This window comes from Benincasa hispida, chromosome 2 (genome assembly GCF_009727055.1).
Source record: "Benincasa hispida cultivar B227 chromosome 2, ASM972705v1, whole genome shotgun sequence".
NCBI lineage: Eukaryota > Viridiplantae > Streptophyta > Magnoliopsida > Cucurbitales > Cucurbitaceae > Benincasa > Benincasa hispida.
The window spans coordinates 3542193-3563003 of record NC_052350.1 but is presented as its reverse complement, the minus strand read 5'-3'; positions in this window follow the sequence as shown (position 1 = coordinate 3563003).

The following is a 20811-nucleotide window of genomic DNA, read 5'->3' as shown; positions in this document are numbered from 1 at the left end:
AATCAATTCATTAATAAAATTTGTTTATATTTTTAGAATGACAAGTACTTTAGTACAACTATTGGCTTTTGATAAAATTACCGGGGATAACTATGCTATGTAGAAATCAAACTTAAATACAATACTGGTGATAGATGACTTGAGGTTCATTTTAACAGAGGAGTGTCCTCCTATTCCTAGCTCAATTGCAAACCAAAATATTTGGGATGCATACGACAAATGGATCAGGGCTAACGAGAAATCCCATGTCTATATTCTTGCCAGCATAATTGATGTATTGGCTAAGAAACATGAGAGCATGAGTACTACCAAAGGTATGTGTATTCTTTCCCTTGATCATTTAGTAAAACATGCTGTAATTTCGTTGTCTGCATGACCAGTATGTTTCTGTTTCTAGATTCTAATTGTTAATGTTCATATACGTACAAAATTTGGAAAGTTCATTCTTTTTCTCATGAAAATCCTCATGTTCGATTTCCTTCAATTGGTATTAGAGCTAGGTTGTTCTGATATTCCAATTTTCATTTCTATTTTGAACTTTCTTTATAGTCGTGGTGGGTTTTCTACATTGCGTTTAATTGTTAAATGCGTTTGTGGATGACATTGATGAATGTTTATGGGTTTAATTGCCTCAATTTAAAGCTTTCTTTCAATTACAAAGTGTTAACTTGTAAGGGCCCCTGCATTTTTAGGCATAATTAACATGCTATCGAGCCTGTAATTCGAAGTGTTTGAGTTAGTAGAGTCGTTCGTGATGAAGTTTCAAAGCATGGAGATATGGTTCTTAGCGAAGAAGAAGACCAAGAGTTGGTTGTGTCGTGTAGCCTCAGGTAAACGGTCGTCGGGATTTGGCTAAACGATCGTGTAGTATTTACTAAACGGTTGTTTAGCTAATGCTAAACGATTGGGTAAATCGTTTACTCTATCGCGTAGCGTTGGTTGCCCGATCGCGTAGACGTTGGAGGTAGATGATCGAGTGGGAGCATGTGATGCTCATCATTTAGAAGAAGGCGCGTGCTAAAAGATCGTGTAGTTAGCATGCTCATCACATAGTTACTAACTACACGATCATGCAGTATACAATACGAAGGCGCTTGCTCAGCGATCATTTAGACGATAGTACTTCACTACATCGTAGTCGTTTAGACGATCGTATAAGGCTTGCATTGCGGAGCACGCCCTACGATCGCGTACCTCATGCTTCATCATATAGTAAAAGGTACATGATCGTTGCTAAATGATTGTTTAGCTATGGAAGCATAGGTAAACAATTGAGCAAAGCGTTTGTTCTTCTGTGTAGATGTTGGGATATTTTAGGAATGGTTTTGTTCTATTTTGTTATTAAGGACAAATGGGGTTGTACATGAAATCATGCGTTAGAAATGGCTTATGCATTTGCACCCATGCGTCTGAGGTCATGCATCGGAATGATGATGCGTTAATCTTAGCATGCAATAACCACGCGTTCCTATCACAAGTTTTCTTACGCTTGCGCCAAGTATAACACAAACGCAAGTTTCTCGTGTAATCCGAAGTCGAACACAAGGACTTGTCACTCAATAATATTTGTGAAGTGATGCATTTTAGGCGGGGAATAAAAATAAAGTAAAGAAATTTTAAATGACTTATACACTACTCTTACTCCTAGCTAAACAGATTGAGCAATATGAGGTTTACAATGAGAATAGGTAGAAACACAACAACCAATAACGCTTTGTGATGTTTACTATCTTAAATCGCCTGAGTAATCCCAGCTCGTTGCACTAACGCATCACACCTCTTGGTGGTCAGCCGCATGACTATATCTCTATAGTGCATGGTTGCGTTGAGCATAAGATTGTGCCTATCTCTAGGAACAATGTGAACCTTGCTTAGCGCATTTCATCTTTTACCTTCTCAGGCAGTTAGACGTGGCTATTTAACTTATAGACAAACAATGCAACATCCTATAGACAAGCGTTGCTACAGCCTTTCACCAAGCAAAAAGGATCAACTCACTATACTCACACAACGCACACCTCTCGGTGGGTTGCTACATGCATCCTATCTCTAGGCTACACGATTAAGCATGCGATTACCTTTGATAAATAAACGTTGGGGATAAACTATGATAAAGATAGAGATGATGAAGAAGACGACAATGAAGGAATGAAGATTTGCATTGATTACAAAATATCTTAATATCTTAAGCTAAAATGTAATACAATATAAAGATTAGAAGGGGGATGAAGGACTCTGCTTCAAGGCTGCCGGTGGTGCCATGGTTGAATGGTGGAGATGTCTCTCTCGAGTTCTATCTCCGACGAATGCTCTGATCGTCACTCGGTTTGGGTTGTGGAGATGAAGAATTCTCACTGGAAATCTCTTTTAAGCTCTCAGTTGTGATCACAAACCTCTGCCTTATTTCCAACGCATGCGTTTGATTCCTGCGATGGCTACAAAAATAGACACTTTGGCATGGAGTAATGCATAATATTGGGGTCGGTGAGGATTTAGGTGCTAATTGATGCAAAACTTAATTTTTCGCAAATTCTAAGCATTATCACCACATTTTCTACTTATTAGCCCTCATAATTATAAATAGAAGGCTTATAATAACTGGCATTTCTGTTAGTTATCACCCCCCTAAACTTAGAATCATTCTTGTCCTCAAGCATGCGTTATACTTAAGAAATTCTTAACTCACCTTCCGGCCTCTTTGTGATGACCATCTTCTCAGAATATAATTGTCACACCCCTCCCAGATTATCCACTAATCTAGAAAGAGGTGTGAAGATGCTAAACATCACCTCCCCCGATGACATTTAGCATCTTACTAACCAACTTAACCTGTGCTTAAATCTGAACAGTTACACAATAATCCTTTAGTACATTTAATTTCTATTCAACATATTCCATATTACGATATCCACAAAAAAAGTTTCATAAACTTTCTATCTCCTGTTATATACAAACCATGAACAAAGTTTAAACACAACGGAAACATTTTCAGACATTACACAACAAAACAACTCCTCTTATCCCATACTCTCAAAACCATGACACGTAAGTTTCGTGATATGTAATCTATTTACAACAGTGCAAGGCCTACAATGTAGCAGGAGACTCTTGTCGTGTGGCAGTAAACAGCTCAGCATGTTTCCGGAACTTTAACGCTACCTGGGCAGGGAAAACATAAAACATCGAAAGCATGAGCTAATGCCCAGTGAGTGGTAACTGAATATAAACATAAGTTATCGCTTTCTAAATAATCAATAAAAGTAATTAAATCATTCAATAAAACATTGGCCAAGTATAAAAGATTCAATAGTATCTCAAACACATGCTAGTAAAACAGTGGCATGATCAACTCTCATAAGCACATTTTAAAGCATTCAGTTGTTATCAGAAAACCACACCAACTCTGTACCCAAATACTTGTTTACAACGGTGGGCTACTCTGGACAAAGAATGCCCCCCGCAGTGTAAACCAAATTACAAGGTCATACGTGCACGCAGAGCTGCCTCCAGGCTAAGCATATATACACACCACAGGCCCAGGTTACTCTGGACTCCTCGGTATACTCTGGCCATATCTGACCCCGGTGGTAGCCCCTTGATAGCCTGGGTGGTGTTATAGGCGCAGGTTCCTCTGGACTTCCCGGTATACTCTGGCCACATCTGACCCTGATAGCCCCCTGATCGCCTGAGCGATGTTACTGAAACACATTCAAGTAGCACGAAAAAATGACCATCTCTCGGGTACAAGAATTAGTAGTTTAAAACCATTTCCACAACCATTCAACAACCTTAATTCCACCATCAAGAGGTTTTCATAAAAACCATACAAATCATAAGTATGTAAACTCTAATTTCAAACTACATTTTGATAAATAAAGATTGTATAAAACCATCAAGAGTTTAGAAATCATGCTTTAAATATTTTTTTAAATATCAATCAAGTAAAACAGATCATGCAATCACATTTCATAAATCATAACTTACTATAATATATAATTAGTTTCTATATCAAAACACTCGAAAGTAAACTACTCATAATCACTGGCATGAGCTCCTTGGATTGTAAGCCTTTCCAACCTCAATTTGGCCTGAAATAAAGTCCCAAGGTTACTAGACACTCACAAGAGGTCAAATCAACCCTAAACAGCCTATAGTGATTCAATGAAAAAAAGCAATTGGGCACTAGAAATGGGCATGGGCGCGGGCTGTGGGCGTGGATGGGCGAGGCTGGCCATGAGTGGGCGAGGCTGGATGGGTGAGCATGCTGAGGGGTGCTGGCATGGAAGGAGGCGCGCTGGTGGGCTGGCAGCCTTAGGGGGTGGCTAGCCTTGCTGCTACCCTATTCGAGAAAACACTGGTTTCATTTTAACCAACTTTTAACCCAACTTAAAGCGAAAATTTGCACATACTTCCTTCATGAAATATGTTAAGCTAACTAACCTCAAAATTACAACTCTTAACTCGTATTCCATAGCTCAGAATCTCTCCTGGACTACACCTTACTCAGATTTTCCAGTTTTCCGGGAAACTTTCCCTATCTTCACGATTTCTTCAGTTTTCCGATCCCAAATCTCTTGAGCAGCCCTTGAATAGACTCACAACTCAATAAGCTTTAATCTGGTTTAAATATGGAAGCTTTTGCACGAGTATTATGGGAGAACCATCACATTCTTCAGACCCTAAGTTTCTGGCCGAAGCTGCACACTTCTTCCTCCAATTAAAGTCCTCCACCCAGCTACTTGTTTGCCCTACTACGTGGCTTTTCATTTATTTTCCTTATCCTTTGTAGCCTTACAAGACTTATCAAGTTAAATTAATTTTAGATTTTAGCAAATTAATCCAAGAATGTTTTTTTTTTAAAAAAAAAAAATAACTTCAATACCCCTATTGGCCAATTTGCATTTCCTACAAATTTTGTTCTTTCTTTCCTTGTAACCCTTAGCCAATAACAAATCATGTTCACTATACAAGTGTCCAATCATGAAAAATTGTTCCAATAACAAATCATGTTCACTATACAAGTGTCCAATCATGAAAAATTGTTCCAATAATAACATGTATTAATACATTTCTAAAAGAACTTTCATTTGTTAAGTAATTTCCAACTTTCATTCCAACACTTAAAATTAGAACTTTCTTAGGTCATACAATCCAAGTTATTCATTTAGGTACATAAGCTCACTTACTTTTTCCAGTCTTTTTCTTCTTGGTGGATTCTTCTATTTGTATAGAAAGGTCTCGTCTCGCATGCCAGCAAGTATTCTAGAAAGAACGACTTGGTTTCATGTAGCTACTAGGTTGATGCTAAGCATAAATAAGAGAAAAAGGGATAAGGGCTTACAATAATTTACTCGTGCCTCTAACTATGGATGCAATGCTCTCCTCTGCTTTGGCTGCTTCTTCAAAGAGATCTTTTCTAAGTTAAAATTTAGCAAGCCTTTGCTAAAAAATTTTTTATTCATTCTTCGCAACTTTGCATTCAGCTCATGAGAATGCGTTTGTTCAAAACAATTTAAGCTTATGCATTCTCTTATTCTAACTACCCCTACGTGTGTCATGCGGGCATCCAACTTCGGTTGCGTTCCATGTTCAACTCAACTCATGTCTTGCTTAATTTTGCTTATGCCAGACAGAGGAGTTTCGCTTATGCGTTAACCTGGCGACTTACCTTCGTTTTGGCTTGCCCCCACAGTTTCATGCGGACATCCAACTACGGGTAAGTGTCTTTCACAACTCAACTCTTCTCAACATGGTTTTCGTTGGCAGTGGAGTTGTTATTTTTTATTATTATTATTATTATTTTGATGAAAATGATCGCAATGTGATGAACGCATTTCTCCGAGACCACTGCCACCCCCCCTCCCCCCCCAAACTTAGAGGGTGGCAGCATTCTCACTGCAAGCTAAAAAAAAACTCAGCAGGAATGTGATAATAAATGTTTGAGCAAAGGTTTGCACACAATAAAATATAGACTTTCACACTTTGAAGAAGCTATTAAAAGTAAGGGGTGCCTTGTGATACTAATTAGAGGATGCGATGAATTATTTGTACCATTATAGACGCATCGCAAAGAACTACAATCAGACAAGGAGAATTCCAAAAGGATAATGCATAAAAGATAACAAGAAAAGAACCTTAAGTAGAAGAACGCATGTGACAATGCGTTGGAGTTTATGCGATTGAAGCCATGCATTGAAGGATGTGGAGGATTCTTCCATTGTAACTGCGCACCGAGGAGAGTTATTATCGCACCTACAAAGAGCAAATGTACCACAACCAAGGAAGCAGCCGCATATCCAAAATGACAATAAATAAAAATAATAAACTAACTAAGAAAGCAACGTAAAAGATAGAGTAGAAGACGTCCCTAGAGAGATTGGAGTGTTGTCACTGCAAGAAGTCTCCCATGCAGAAGATGGCTCTCAACTGCTTGGGTCAAAGGGATCGCCCTGACCATTGGAGCTTCCAGCAATTGTTGGACGTATGATGGTTGACATGCGTCTAAAACTGCTTCCAGCTTATGCGACAGATAGCCTTTCTATCTCGGGGTCAATATTTGAATTTTGATGCATTGCCTATACTTCAAATATTGTTTACAGTTTAGTCGCACAATCTACAATACGCCTAAGATTGAAAGGGTGCCTGCGAAAACACAAAAAATTTCACAAAACATTAGCTGCCAAGTCCCCGACAACGACGCCAAAAACTTATTGGGATATTTGAGGAATGGTTTTGTTTTGTTTTGTTATTAAGGACGAATGGGGTTGTACATGAAATCATGCATTAGAAATGGCTTATGCGTTTGCACCCATGCGTCTGAGGTAATGCGTCGGAATGATGATGCGTTAATCTTAGCATGCAATAACCACGCGTTCCTATCACAAGTTTTCTTACGCTTGCGCCAAGTATAAACACAAATGCAAGTTTCTCGAGTAATCCGAGTTCGAACACGGGGACTTGTCACTCAATAATATTTGTGAAGTGATGCATTTGAGGCAGGAATAAAAATAAAGCGAAGAAAGTTTAAATGACTTAATAGCATGCACATGCATCATGAAAATATAAGAGTTATATTTGTGCATGCAGTAAGCATATTCATGCATCATCTTTATATTATAAGTGTTATAGTATAAGGGTGTATGGAAGCATGTTTTGCTTAGTTCGTTGTTGTTTTGTATAAGTGTTATATAAAAAGTAGCAATGAATGAACGATGCATGGAGCATGACACTTAGGTTGTTTATAAAAGTTATGAATGCCTCGTATATGTTAGCTATGCGTTGTGTTTGGTTTTGGTTGTTTCTGTTATAAGTGTTATAATAGAAATTAGAACTAAAATCGATAAGAAAGAGTTGCATGCGGACTTAGGGTGAACTCATGTTTTAAAAGGGTTTTAAAATTGGATTGAGATAAACCTAAGTTCAAAGGTTCTAAAGGGATTAGTAACCTAGTTTAATCTTTTTAAATCAGTTCAATAGGATTAAATTGATTGGCATAAAAGATTAAAATTGTATTAAATCTATCTATAAAGGACCTTTTGTCTAGGGCGGGTTCTGTCTAGGCTAGGGTACTTAAGCTGACAAAAAGCAACACCCCTAACTGGAAAGATGAATTAGATAGATTTTCTGCAAGCATGTGACAGTTGGTCAAGGACTCCATTAAAGAGTTTAATGGATGATGATTAAAAGTGGTTTAAACTATCCAAGGTAAAAGTTACTCTCTTAGGCAAACCTAAATGGTCACTTACTTAAAATTCTTAGTTGTGTTTTTTCTAAGTAAACTAAACCCTAGGTTATAAAATACTCAGTGGGAGGAAGAAATGTATCTGATATATTAATGATTCCACTAACGTTTCTCCCTGAATGTTCACGCCGTGAGATTCATGCTTGGCCTCGTGGTGCCCTGGAAGCATCCCTCTTCGGATGGTGTTTGCATGATTGAATATCAAGGTGGACGGAGAGAGTGTTTATAGTAAGTGGGTGAAGGGTGTGTGTCAACACGTCCTACGGTCTCTGTCATTGGTTTATATCATGAGATCATTTTGTACTCCCTCGTGGCGCCCTGGGAGCGTCCCCCTTCGAATGGGTTTTGTGTAGTTGGACAAGATCAAAATAAACTCCAGAAATGGATAGGGTCACTTTAGGTTTTGCCCCAATCAGATATTTTCCCTTCGAATTGGCTGCTTGGGGCAGATCTCTAGGGCCTAAAATGACGAGTCACACTTACGGGATATTGTTAAGTAAGTTAACGATTTCTTGACCAAATCAATGATGGTTAGTCGTTATAAAAGCAAAAGTTGTTCTGGTATTAATGACTGGTTGAGAATTTCTCAATCGAGGAGGGATAATTGACCTCCTTTAGGCGACTTTTGTCCTAAACCTTTGAAGCGTCATTACGAAACTAGATGTCACACGGGGTTCATGTTATTTTTGCTAAACCTTATTGGATGTTGTATGTTTTTTAAATGTGTATTTTCTTAAAACCTAACGTAGGTCAATGTGTTTTTATTTTCAACAACGTGATAGTATTTCCGTTTAATGCCTCTAATTTGACCAATTACATACAGTGGAAAGAGTTTTGTAAAATGTATTTCGTGGTAAACGACCTCAAATTTGTCATGGTTGAGGAATGTCCTCAAGTCTCGACCCTTGATGCACTGTAAAGTGTTCGTAATGTATATGAGGTGTGGATGAAGGCTAATTCATTGGCCCAACTTTACATTTTGGGTAGCATACCTGATGCTTTGGCCAAAAGGGTTGAAAACATGGTCATTACACGTGAGATCATAGACTCGTTGTAAGATTTGTTTGGACGTCAGTTTTTACATTTCGAACACAGAGGGATGTATGACAAAACCAGTAGTGTCAGTTCCCAAGTTAAACTCTAGGAAGAGGAAGCAAATGTTGCTGACTCTATTGAAGTTTATAGAAGAGAAATGTTCTCTGACATGGAACTTGGAGCTTATTTAAGTTCTGATACAGATCCCACTGTTCTCCAAAAGATGAGGATAGACAGTAAATATTGGTCTTGGAGACGTGTTTGGTAGAGAATGATGATTTCGCCTGGATCCTAGATTTGGATGCTATCAATCACATCAGTTCCTCTTACCAATGATTTAGTTACTGGCAAACGTTGCCACAAGGAGAGATGAATCTTTGAGTCGGTATTGGTGAGGTTGTTTTAGTTATTGCTCTAAGCAAACTAAAGTTATTTTTGAACAAGAAACATTATCTGTTACTAGATAATGTTTTCATAGTTCATCATATCAAGAGGAACTTAATCTTGATTTCTTGTCTCATTGAACAAGGTTACACCGTCTCCTTTTCTGAGAATAAACTGTTTATTTCAAGAATGGAATGGAGATTGGTTTTGGTTCGATGGAAAGTAACTTATATGTACTAAGGCCACTAGTCACAAAAGCCTTGTTTAACACTAAAATGTTCAGTAAGGCAACAACAGCTAAAAGACCAAAGGTTTCTCCTAAGGAAAATGACCATCTTTGGCATCTAAGGTTAGGTCACATCAACCTCAATAGGATTGAGCAGTTGGTGAAAAGTGGACTTCTAAAGAGTTTAGAAGAAAACTCCTTGCCGATATGTGAATCATGCCTCGAAGGCAAGATGACCAAACAACCTTTTACTGGAAAAGGTCACAGAGCCAAGGAAGCCTTAGAGTTTGTACATTCTGACCTTTGTGATCCGATGAGTGTTAGGGCTCGAGGTGGGCATGAATATTTCATCTTTTTCATAGATGATTATTCAAGGTATTGGTATCTCTACCTAATGTAACGTAAGTCTGAAGCCTTTGACAAGTCCAAGGAGTATAAGGTTGAAGTTGAAAATTTATTAGGTAAGAAGATAAAAACACTACGATCTGATTATGGTGGATATATATGGACCTCCAGTTCCAGAACTATGTGATAAAACACGGGATTGCGTCCCAACTCTTGACCCTAGGTAAACCTCAGCAGAATGGTATATCAGAAAGGAGAAATAGAACCTTGTTGGACATGGTTCAGTCTATGATGAGTTATGCTCATCTTTCAGACACGTTTTGGGGTTTTGCAGTGGAGACTGCATGTTATATTCTGAACAATGTTCCCTTGAATAGTGTTTCTGAAACACCTTTTGTGCTATGGAGAGGCCGTAAAGATAGTTTACGCCACTTCAGAATTTGGGGGTGTCCGGCACATGTGCTTGTGGCTAACCCGAAAAAGTTGGAATCGCATTCAAAAGTTCACCTCTTTGTAGGCTACCCCAGGGAAACAAGGGGTGGATATTTCTATATCCGAGTGAGAATAAAGTGTTTGTTTCAACAAATGCTATCTTCTTGGAAGAAGACCATATAAGGGATCATAAGCCATGAAGTAAACTTGTTTTACGTGAGATTTCTAGTGAGACTAAGACTACTTAGGGTTCGACAAGAGTTGTGGAACAGGTCGACATATCAACAAAGGTTGTTGAGGTCGGTACATCTAGTCAACTAGCTTAAGAGTTGAGACTACCTCGACATAGTGGGAGGGTTATGAACCCCATCGGATTGCTACATAGGTTTGATTGAAGCCGAGAACGTACTTTCTAATGATGGGGTCGAAGATCCATTGTCTTTTAAGAAAGCAATGGAGGATGTTGACAAAGATGAATGGATTAAAGTCATGAACCAGGAGATGGAGTCTATGGAAGCTGAATACGTAGCCACTTGTGAAGCAGCTAAGGAGGCTGTTTGGCCGAGGAAATTCCTTACAGATTTGGAAGTTGTTCCAAATATGGATTTGCTTATCACTTTCTATTGTGATAAAAGCGAGGCTGTGCAAATTCCAAGGAACCTCAGAGTCATTGTCGGGGCAAGTATATAGAGCGAAAATACCACTTGATCAGGAAGATTGTGCATCGCGGTGATGTGATCATCACGAAGATCGCGAGAGAGCACAACGTTGCAGATTCATTTACAAAGACTCTCATGGTTAAAGTGTTCTAGGGTCACTTGGAGAGTCTGGGTCTGCAGGACATGCGACATCTTGTCTAGGGCAAGTGGAAGATTATACTGGGGTATGCCCTAGTTTGTTGTATATTGTACATGTCTTCATCTTTTATTGTATATGTCTTCATCTTGTATTGTACAATAATCTCCTAAGACATTAGGGCAGGTAAGAGATTATTGGGATTGGTGTCCTAATTCTTCCGGAGTCTCATAGTTTGTAATATGTACATATTGTTATGAATAAAATAAGAGTTATTTTATCTGGTATTTACTCATATCTAATAAACAAAATTCCATGGTTATCGTATGTAAATTTAAGCATGTATATGAGATATACAAGTGGATCATGCCTTAAATGATAACCTAAATAGGTTTGTAGTATAAAGATTAAGGGATACCTAATCCTAGTGACACTACGGATACGACCCGCTTTGTAGAGGTTTGCAAGTGTTATGCACTACTACAGATGGTAAATCCTGACCATTCATGTGGAGACATGTGAGCGGGGGTGTCCTATACAAAGAGTTTGTATAAGACCAGACCACGAGATGATTCGTCTTTGTATATAATGTCATTGATACTGAAGACTTACATCACACCTAAATGATCCTAGGTGACATTACCTCAATCCTGAATGTTTTGGGAACATCTGCCTTTGAGGGCGGTCCTTTGATTAGTATAGGTGAGAGTGGCTAGATTGCCAACTCAACATGCCTACCTTTTTGGGGACTTGTCTGATTTGGGAGCTGGGAGCCCAGTTAGACAAGATGGAATTCACTCCTTCCCCGAAACAGGGGTAAGTAGATAGATTGCTCCCTTAAGGGCTGGTTCCAGGGCTTGAACATAATGGCCACAACTTCTCTTTGAAAGAGAGGACTCAGTCATAGTAGGACTATGATTTATGTTCATTAGAGGTATCAGTGGTACTTAAGGAGTTAGATGTAACTACTGGGGCATAACGGTTATTAGCCCAACTGTGCTTACGAGTGATCTGTGAAAGGTTATCATGTTGTTGATTGGTTGATACGCACACATAATATATCTATAGTAAGGAGAGTTTAGCTGTCGATCTTTACTAGAGTGCCTGGCAGTTAAAGGATGGTGGATCCCGTGACTAAAGAGTTTAGTCAGTTATTCACGTATCGTTAGAGCTTCGAGCTACAGGTCCATAAGGTCCCCTTGGTAGCTCAATGAATTCAAGTTAAGGACCAGTTCTTGGTATTGATTTGAAATGTTCAAATTGACAAAAGGTAATTCGATTATATATGATATGATCGATGTGGTGTTGAGATACATCAAGTGGAGAATTAATATAAATCTCATTTACATTAAGGACCATGGAATAGAAAAAGAGATATGGTTTATATGTTTCATGAGATGAAATATTAAAACTATAGGTTATAAATATAGTATGGTAAGTTGATTATCAAATATATTTATAACAATATTAATTATTGGATAATTATCTCTTTTTCTCTAATAACCAATTGAGTGGGAGGTTATTGGTGGTTTCATGGTAACCATTAGATAAAAGGAAAAATGTTTTCCTAAATTTAGTAGTTGAAAAAGTTTCCATTCTCGGAAGTTCTCACGGTGACTGTCAAGTAAATAAGATTTACTAAACGACAGTTGAAAAGAGACTAAACGATCATGGAATGTTTCTATATGATAGTCACTCAGCCGACCGATTAGCTAAACGATCGGGGAGCTTTTGCTAAATGATCGCATAACGTTTGTTAAACGATTGGGCATCATCTATACGATAGACCTTGTCATCTCCCAATTGCTCAATCGTTTACACGATTGTTCTTCCTTTGGTCTCGTTCTTTAACCAAGTCCACACAGAGCCCACACTTCTGGATTCTCACACCGAGAATACCAAGGTAGCCATTGTGGTGGTGTCATACTCAACTCGACATGGTTGATGTTTTGGGAGGTCGTTCATTGAGGTCGTTGTGTTCGTGATCTTGGTGTTCGTCGCTGCTATGATCGTGTTGTGTTGCAGTCGAAGTGTTCGAGGGTTCGTGTGTTACACTCTTGGAGTCTATTTGAGCGTTCGAGATCAAGGGTGTTGAAGATGAGTCTTCAAAGGTATGTGTATTCTTTCCCTTGATCGTTTAGTAAAGCATGATGTAATTTCGTTGTCCGCATGACCAGTATGTTTCTGTTTCTAGATTGTAGTAACTGTTAATGTTCATATACGAATGAAATTTGGAAAGATCATTTTGTTGCTCATGGAAATCCTCATGTCTGATTTCCTTCAATGTTCATTAGTAAAAGTTGTATTTATTCTATCCTAAAGCAACTCTTATTAAAACCAACCAAGTTAAAAGCCATTTGCAAATATTTAGATATTTCAAAATGACTATAAATTAATAACGACATATAGTTACTTAACCTAAGTAATAAGTTTAGAACACTTGAAGAGTTCAAGGTATATAAAACTTGTTAGGTAAAATAAATCTGAAATACTTCGATTGGATCAAAGTAGAGAAAATAGAGAACTTGACATTTCTAGGGATATTTTGATCAAACATGAAATCCAGTGAGAACTCTTTACACCGAGTTGCCTTAGTTGTTTTGAACATCATTCCAATTTTAAGGTATTTTCTGAAACTTCATATAAGATGTGGAGAACTCATAAATGTTGTTTATGATATGTAAAAGATGTTTACATAATTCAGAAATCTAAAAAGATCGACAGGTGTTAGTGTCGAACCCTTAAGGAACAAGTTACATAAAAGTTGTTTTCAATTTGATGATCGGATCACAAACCAATTGTTTATTAGAGGATCAGTGGGACTTAAGGAACAAGAGGTAACTTCGGGGGTAAAACAGCCTTTTGACCCAAACATTATTAGGAACAACCTATGAAGGGTTAACTTACTAATCATGGTTATATCGAGTGGACACAATATATCTACAGTGAGGGGAATGCAACTCAAGCTTTAGTGAAGTGACCCAGTAGTTAACGAATGGGGGTTAATTTGGTGTAAAGAGTTTAGCCAATTAATCTCATATCATTGGAGCCCATGATCTGTAGGTCCCCTTACTAGCTCACAAATGGATTAGCCCATGATTTGTAGGGCCACTAGGTCTCCCAATGATCTCGGATCATTGGAGCCCATGATCTGTAAGTCCACTAAATCTCCCTACTAGCTCACAAATGGATTAGTCTTAGAGTAGCGTGAGAAGTTGATTTGAAACATTCAAATTATAATTAAGGGAATTAGTAATTATATGTGATATAATTACACATTTAATTTTGGAATTAAACAAAATTGGAGAATTGGTTAATATTTAAATATGATTTAAATATTAAATTCTGAATAGGGTTTTAAGAAGGTGGAATTGGTATAAATTAATTTAATATTTGATATTAAATTAATAGAATAAATTAAATGGTTTAATTAATTACTAATTATTAATTTTATTAGAAAAATTAATTTTGAATTAATTTTTGTAAAATTAATAAAGTTTCAGTTTTGTTTTTTGAATTAAAATTTGAAAATATTTTTAAATTCTGATAGCCAATTTAATCCTATTAAACTGATTAAACGATGAAAGCCTAAGGTTGTTAATCATATTAGAACCGTGATTTTAAGTCTATCTCATCCAAGTTTTAAAACAATTTTAAAACCATGATTTAAACCTAAGTTGGCATGCATGTCTTTCTTATTGATTTTAGTTCTAATTTCTTTTATAACCTTTATAAAAGAAACAACTAAAACATACATTGCCACACAACGAGGTATTTATAACATTTATAAATTTATCCTATGTATCATGCTTCATGCAATGTCCGGTCATTACTATACATAACTTTTATATACAAGTAACAACCAAGCACACATGCTTTCCATACACCCTTATACTATAACAATTATAATATAAAGATGATGCATGTCAATGCTTTATGCATGCATAGATATAACTCTTATATTATATGATGCATGAGCATGTTCTTACGTAATTAAATCATGCTTCTCTAAATCATAACACTTATAATAAAGAGATGATGCATGACCAATACATAACCTAAGATGGGATTTTTCTATGTGGCATACCATATGACATATAAATAAAACGTACATTCTTTTTATATTAACACAGATTAATGGACGGGGATGAACCACCTCAACAATCGGAAAGAAAAACTCTATCCATTACATTTTTCCAACGAAAAAATTAGTTCACAGGCGAACCGGGTCTTGAACCGTTGGGCGAAGCTCCCATCATTTAGTAAACGCTCGCCAGGTAAATGATCGTGTAGCGCACAAGACGAAAACATGCAGATGCTAAACGATCGTTTAGACAACAACGAAATCGCGAAGCCCGATCATCTAGATGATCACTTAACATGTGAAAGGTAAACGATTTACTCCGCGATTGTATAGTCAGTAACTAAGTGATGAAGCTTGCTAAACTATACGATCGTCTAGTGCGTGCGCAAAAAACAGCTCCCGAGTATTTGATATTCAACGATCGTCTATCCTATCGTTTACACGACTCGACCAATGCTTGGTCGTCTTCATCCTCGAAGAACAGCGACCCTTGCTATGAGCTTCTTCACGAATTACTCACATACTCAAACTCTTTGAAATTACAGACTCGATAGCAGTTAATATGCCCAAAAACGCAAGGGCCTTTACAATTAACTTCAAAATGTAAAAGAATTTAAACAAACTAGAGGTTTCATCCTACAAACTCCATTAATCCATACATCCACAAATGAATTAACGATTAAACAAAGAGTAGACATGTTTTACCCACCGAGAATGTAAATGCAATTCTTTGCATCATGAATTTGGAATATTAGAAACCTGTCCCTGATACCAATCGAAGGAACTCTTATACAAGAGTACCTCTGAGTGAAAGCGGATCTTTCCAAAGACACCGTGACAAAATTACCACATTTACATTCAGACAAATAGATATGCATCATATTGTAAATTACCGACATGCTTTAAGATTAAATAATAAGAGAACAAGCAAACTTACCAGTTGAAGAACTTTTCTCCTCGGCAAATCTCGCTCTCTAGAAGGGAACAGGTGTCTCGAACGTCAAGCTATCGTTCACCAACACCCGATCGTCTACCACGAACGGCCTCCACACGAACAGAAGAAAGATGGGGATGACACCACCATTTGGAACCCTCGGTATTCTCAGTGTGAGAATCCAAAGAGTGGGCTCTGTTCGGATTTGGTAGAGGGAAGGAAGAAAAGAGGATCGTATACAACGATCAAGCAAGTGGGAGAAGGCTTAGTCTATCATATGGACAAAATGCTTGATCGTTTAGAAGAGTGTACACAATCGTGTAGTAAAAAGGCAGCGATCGTCTATACGATCGTTTAGTAAATGCTCGGCGCTAAGCGATCATTTAGTAAGATGTAGGCGATCGTTTAGAAAGAAGTGCGTGCGTATAAGCGATCGTGTAGTAAACTCGAGCTATCGTATAGTCTCTGATTTTACTATGCTATGGGCATTATACACTTCACTTGAGCGAATTTTGTGGTATTTTACAAAATAAAAATGATTTTCATTTTATTCTTCAGTTACAAAAACTGATGGGAACTTCTACTAACACACGATTATGGAGAAAACGGCGTCCAATTATCCTATAATTGTCAAAATAAAATAATAAATATAATCATTTTATATTCATCAACCTATAGTTTAATATCACATATAAACCATGGTGTTTTCTCCTCTACTAGATATAAATCTTATTTATATCCAATTTCCTCCAATTAATGTATCTCATACATAAATTCAATCAGATCAAATATAATTAACCAGTACAATCATATCATATATAATCGAACTCCCTCTTGTCAATTTGAACATTTCAAACTGACCCAAAAACTGATTCTCAACTTGAATCCATTGAGCTACCAAGGGGACCTTATGGACCTATGACTCGAAGCTCCAACAGTACATGAATAGCTGACTAAACTCTTTAGCCACAAGATCCACCATCCATTAATTGTCAAGCATTCCACTAAAGACCGACAGCTGAACTCTCCTTACCACAGATATATTTCTGTGACCATTGGATATAACCAATCAACAGTACAATAACCCTTCACAGATGCTCGTAAGTACAGCTGGACCAATTTACTATTTTGCCCCTATAGTTACATCTAACTTCTTAAGTACCACTAATTCCTCTAATGAACAATACAACATAGTCCTACTATGTGTGGACACCTCTCGGGCCATGAAAAGGTATGTGTTGCCACATCGTTCAAGCCTTGGTATCAGCCCTTAAGGGAGCAATATATCTACTTACCCCTTCTTGGGGGAAGGAGTGAATTCCATCTTGTGTAGCTGAGTTCCCAGCTCCATAATCAGATGAATCCCCAAAGTGGTAGGTTTGAGTCGGCGACCTGGCCACTCACACCCATGCAAATCAAAGGATCGCCCTCAAAGCCAGGAGTTCCTAACTCACTCAAGATTGAGATCATGTTCATCCTAGTGAAGTGAAGTCTTTGTCATGAATGACGTTATATAACGAGACGTTAACACTTCATGGTTAGGTCTTATACAAACTCTTTGTATAGGACGCCCCCGCTCGCACGTCCCCACATGAATGATCAGGATCAGACCATCTGTAGCAAGTCACAACACTTGTAACTATTCCACAAAGCAAGTCACATCCGTAGTGTTATCAGGATAAGATTTCCCTCTTATATCTATATACTACAGACCATTTTGGTTATCACTTAAGACAAGTAGTGAAGATTTTAGTTTATTGGTTTGTGATTAAGCAAATAAAACATCCAATATTCAAAGACAAGTAGTGAAGAAAATATCATATATATACATCACAAATGTTCGTACAAAACTGTGTTTACAAACTACAGGACACGAGACTTTAGGACATCATCCCCAACACTTTTAGCCCAAAGAAAACTGCTAGAAAAGTTTTAGATAGTGGTCTATTTTGGAATTCATTGTTTGCCAACTCTTATGCTTTTTTGTAAATCTTGTGAAAAATGTTAAAGTTCAGGGTCACTTTCTAAGAGAAATGAAATGCCTTTGAACTCAATTCTAGTATGTGAGATTTTTTATGTCTGGAGAATAGATTTTATGAGACTTTTTCCTTTCTCTTTTGGATATCTCTACATTCTTTTAGCATTAGATCATGTATCTAAGTGGGTCGAGGCTATCCCCACTCAGACTAATAACTCTATTGTTGTTTCATGTTTCCTCAAGACTAACATCTTTTGCAGGTGTGGTATTCCTCGTGCTATTATCGGTGATCAAAGTTCTCATTTTTACAATCGGACTGTAGAATCACTTTTGAGAAAATATGGAGTCCACCATTGTGTTGCTACTACTTACCATCCTCAAACAAATGGACAAGTAGAGATAACTAATAGGGAAGTGAAAAGTATCCTGGAAAAGACAGTTGACCCGAGGAGGAAGGACTGAAGTATGTGCCTAAACGATGCTTTATGGGCATGTAGGACAACTGTAAAAAAACCCATCGGTACAACCCCCTTTAGACTAGTCTATGGCAAGGCGTACCACCTTCGATCAAAATTGAACACAAGGCATATTGGGCAGTCAAGCAATGTAATATGAATTTGAAGTAAGTCAAAAAAGAGAGTCTATTAGAATTCCAAGAGTTGGAGGAATTGAGGGCACATCTATAAAGAAAAGACAAAGCTTACTCATGATAGATCTCTTGTGAAGAAGGACTTCTATGTCAGTCAGAAAGTCCTTCTCTGTAACTCCATAAAAAACACATTTGAAGCAACCTCCATTAAAGCTAAAGGAAGTAAGACATTGTGACCGACAGCTTGACATATTTCATCTCTAATCTTTATTCCATTTTTATTGTTATTTCAGTTTGTATTAAAATAGTTAAGATTGAGAAACTTCTATTTCTTAATATAAACCATATTTCTATCATATTTCATCCATCCATGTCTTATCTTTCCTCAATCATGTGCAACTAAATTTCTAATGAGTTGAGGAGATTAAACTACCATCTTCACAAGTTTTGCATCATTAAAGTTCATCTTGTTTATGTGTGATTAAAGGCATTGCTTAAATCCATTTGACAAATCGGTTTAAGTAAAAAAAATTAACTACTTGAGAATGTAAGTGATTGTGGACGTCATTAAGTAGGGGAAAGAAGTAGCTTTAGAAATAAAGTCAACCTTTTGTCTGAAATTAACTTGAGCATGCGTCCTAGAGATGGGGTAAATGTGGCTAAAAAACGTTGAGAGGTGAGTTCTTTATTTTATGAGTTAATAACATGAACTCATTGTTGGATTTTATGTCCTAAAACTCGTGGTTTGTAAGCTATAAACTTATTCTGTTATCAATAAAAATGTTATCGATGCTTATTCAATAAAGTTGTTATTGAATGTATGAATTGTTCATTTCGTTTTAGAAAGAACCTAAATCTAATAAACTAAGATTCATGGCTATTACATGAAGACTTGGACTTTATGTAGTGACATAAAAGTGGATCAAGTTCGAGTAGATAGCCAAAATGGTCTAGAGTATACGGATAAGGCGAGGTACCTTATCTTGGGGACACTATCGGATGCGACCCACTTTGTATTTAGTACAAACAATGTGATCCTGAATAGTTCATGTGGAGACATACGAGTAAAGGCATCTTGTGCAAAGAGTTTGTATAAGACCAGATCAAGAAATAAGTCACTCTTACTTATAACGTTGTTTATTGTTTAAGACTGATTATTTCAAAGCGATGACCTAGGTAACTTGACCTTAATCCTGAGCTAACTATAAACTCCTTTTTATTTGGGATTATCCTTAGATTTGCATGGATGAGAGTTTGCTCAATAGCGTCAGCTCAATAAGCCTCCCATTTCAGGGGTAAGATCAGGTAGGGTCCATCCCATTTATGCATAAGGTGCAAGACGAAATTCACTCGTACGAACTTATTTCATGTATGTCTCGTCGTGATAATAGGTCTTCTTACAGCAAGTACCAGATCACCAACTTGAAAAGATCGAGGCTTCACATGCTTATCAAAGGCTTTGGACATTTGTGCTTGGTAACATTCCAACACATGTTGCACTTCTAGCCATTTTTCATCAAGTGCTTCTAACTCTTAAAGGCGTAACTTGGCATTATCTTCTATGGTCAAACCCTCTTATACTATCATTCTCAGTGATGGGATCTCTCTTTCTAGAGGAAGAACGACTTCCATTCCATAAATAAGAGAATATGGTGTAACTCCTGTAGAGGTACGATAAGTAGTTCGATAAGCCCACAATGCTTTTCCAATCTTCTCTTACCAATATCTTTTCGACTTAGAGACAATTTTCTTCAATAGATTGCACATCGTTTTGTTGAATGCCTCTGCCAACCCATTTAAAGCTACATTGTACATGGATGACTTGTATTGTTTGAACTTGAATTTCTTACATAATTTGTCCATCAAACCATTGGAGAACTGTCTCGCATTAGCTGTCACGATGGGGAATACTGAAACACACTCCAAAAGTGTGTTCTTTGGGCTTAAAATTCAGTTAGTTTAATGCTTAAATTGAGATCAATGATGTTTTTTTTATGTTAATTGTAGGAAACTGAGAAAATAATGATGTCGTTAGTTTCAAGCTTAGCTCTAAACAAATAAAATTTGTAAAACACGTATGTTCATTGCTATTGTGATTCGAGCTGGGAGTGTATTGTATAAAATAAAATGGAAAAATAAGTTCTAAGTATAAATGATGTGTTGATGCTTTGATGCGTTTATATATTTGTAACGCGTTGGTGCGTTAGAGATGTGCAATAGAACACACGACACTCCTCCTATTGACGTTCAAGTTTTCCTAAATTAGAC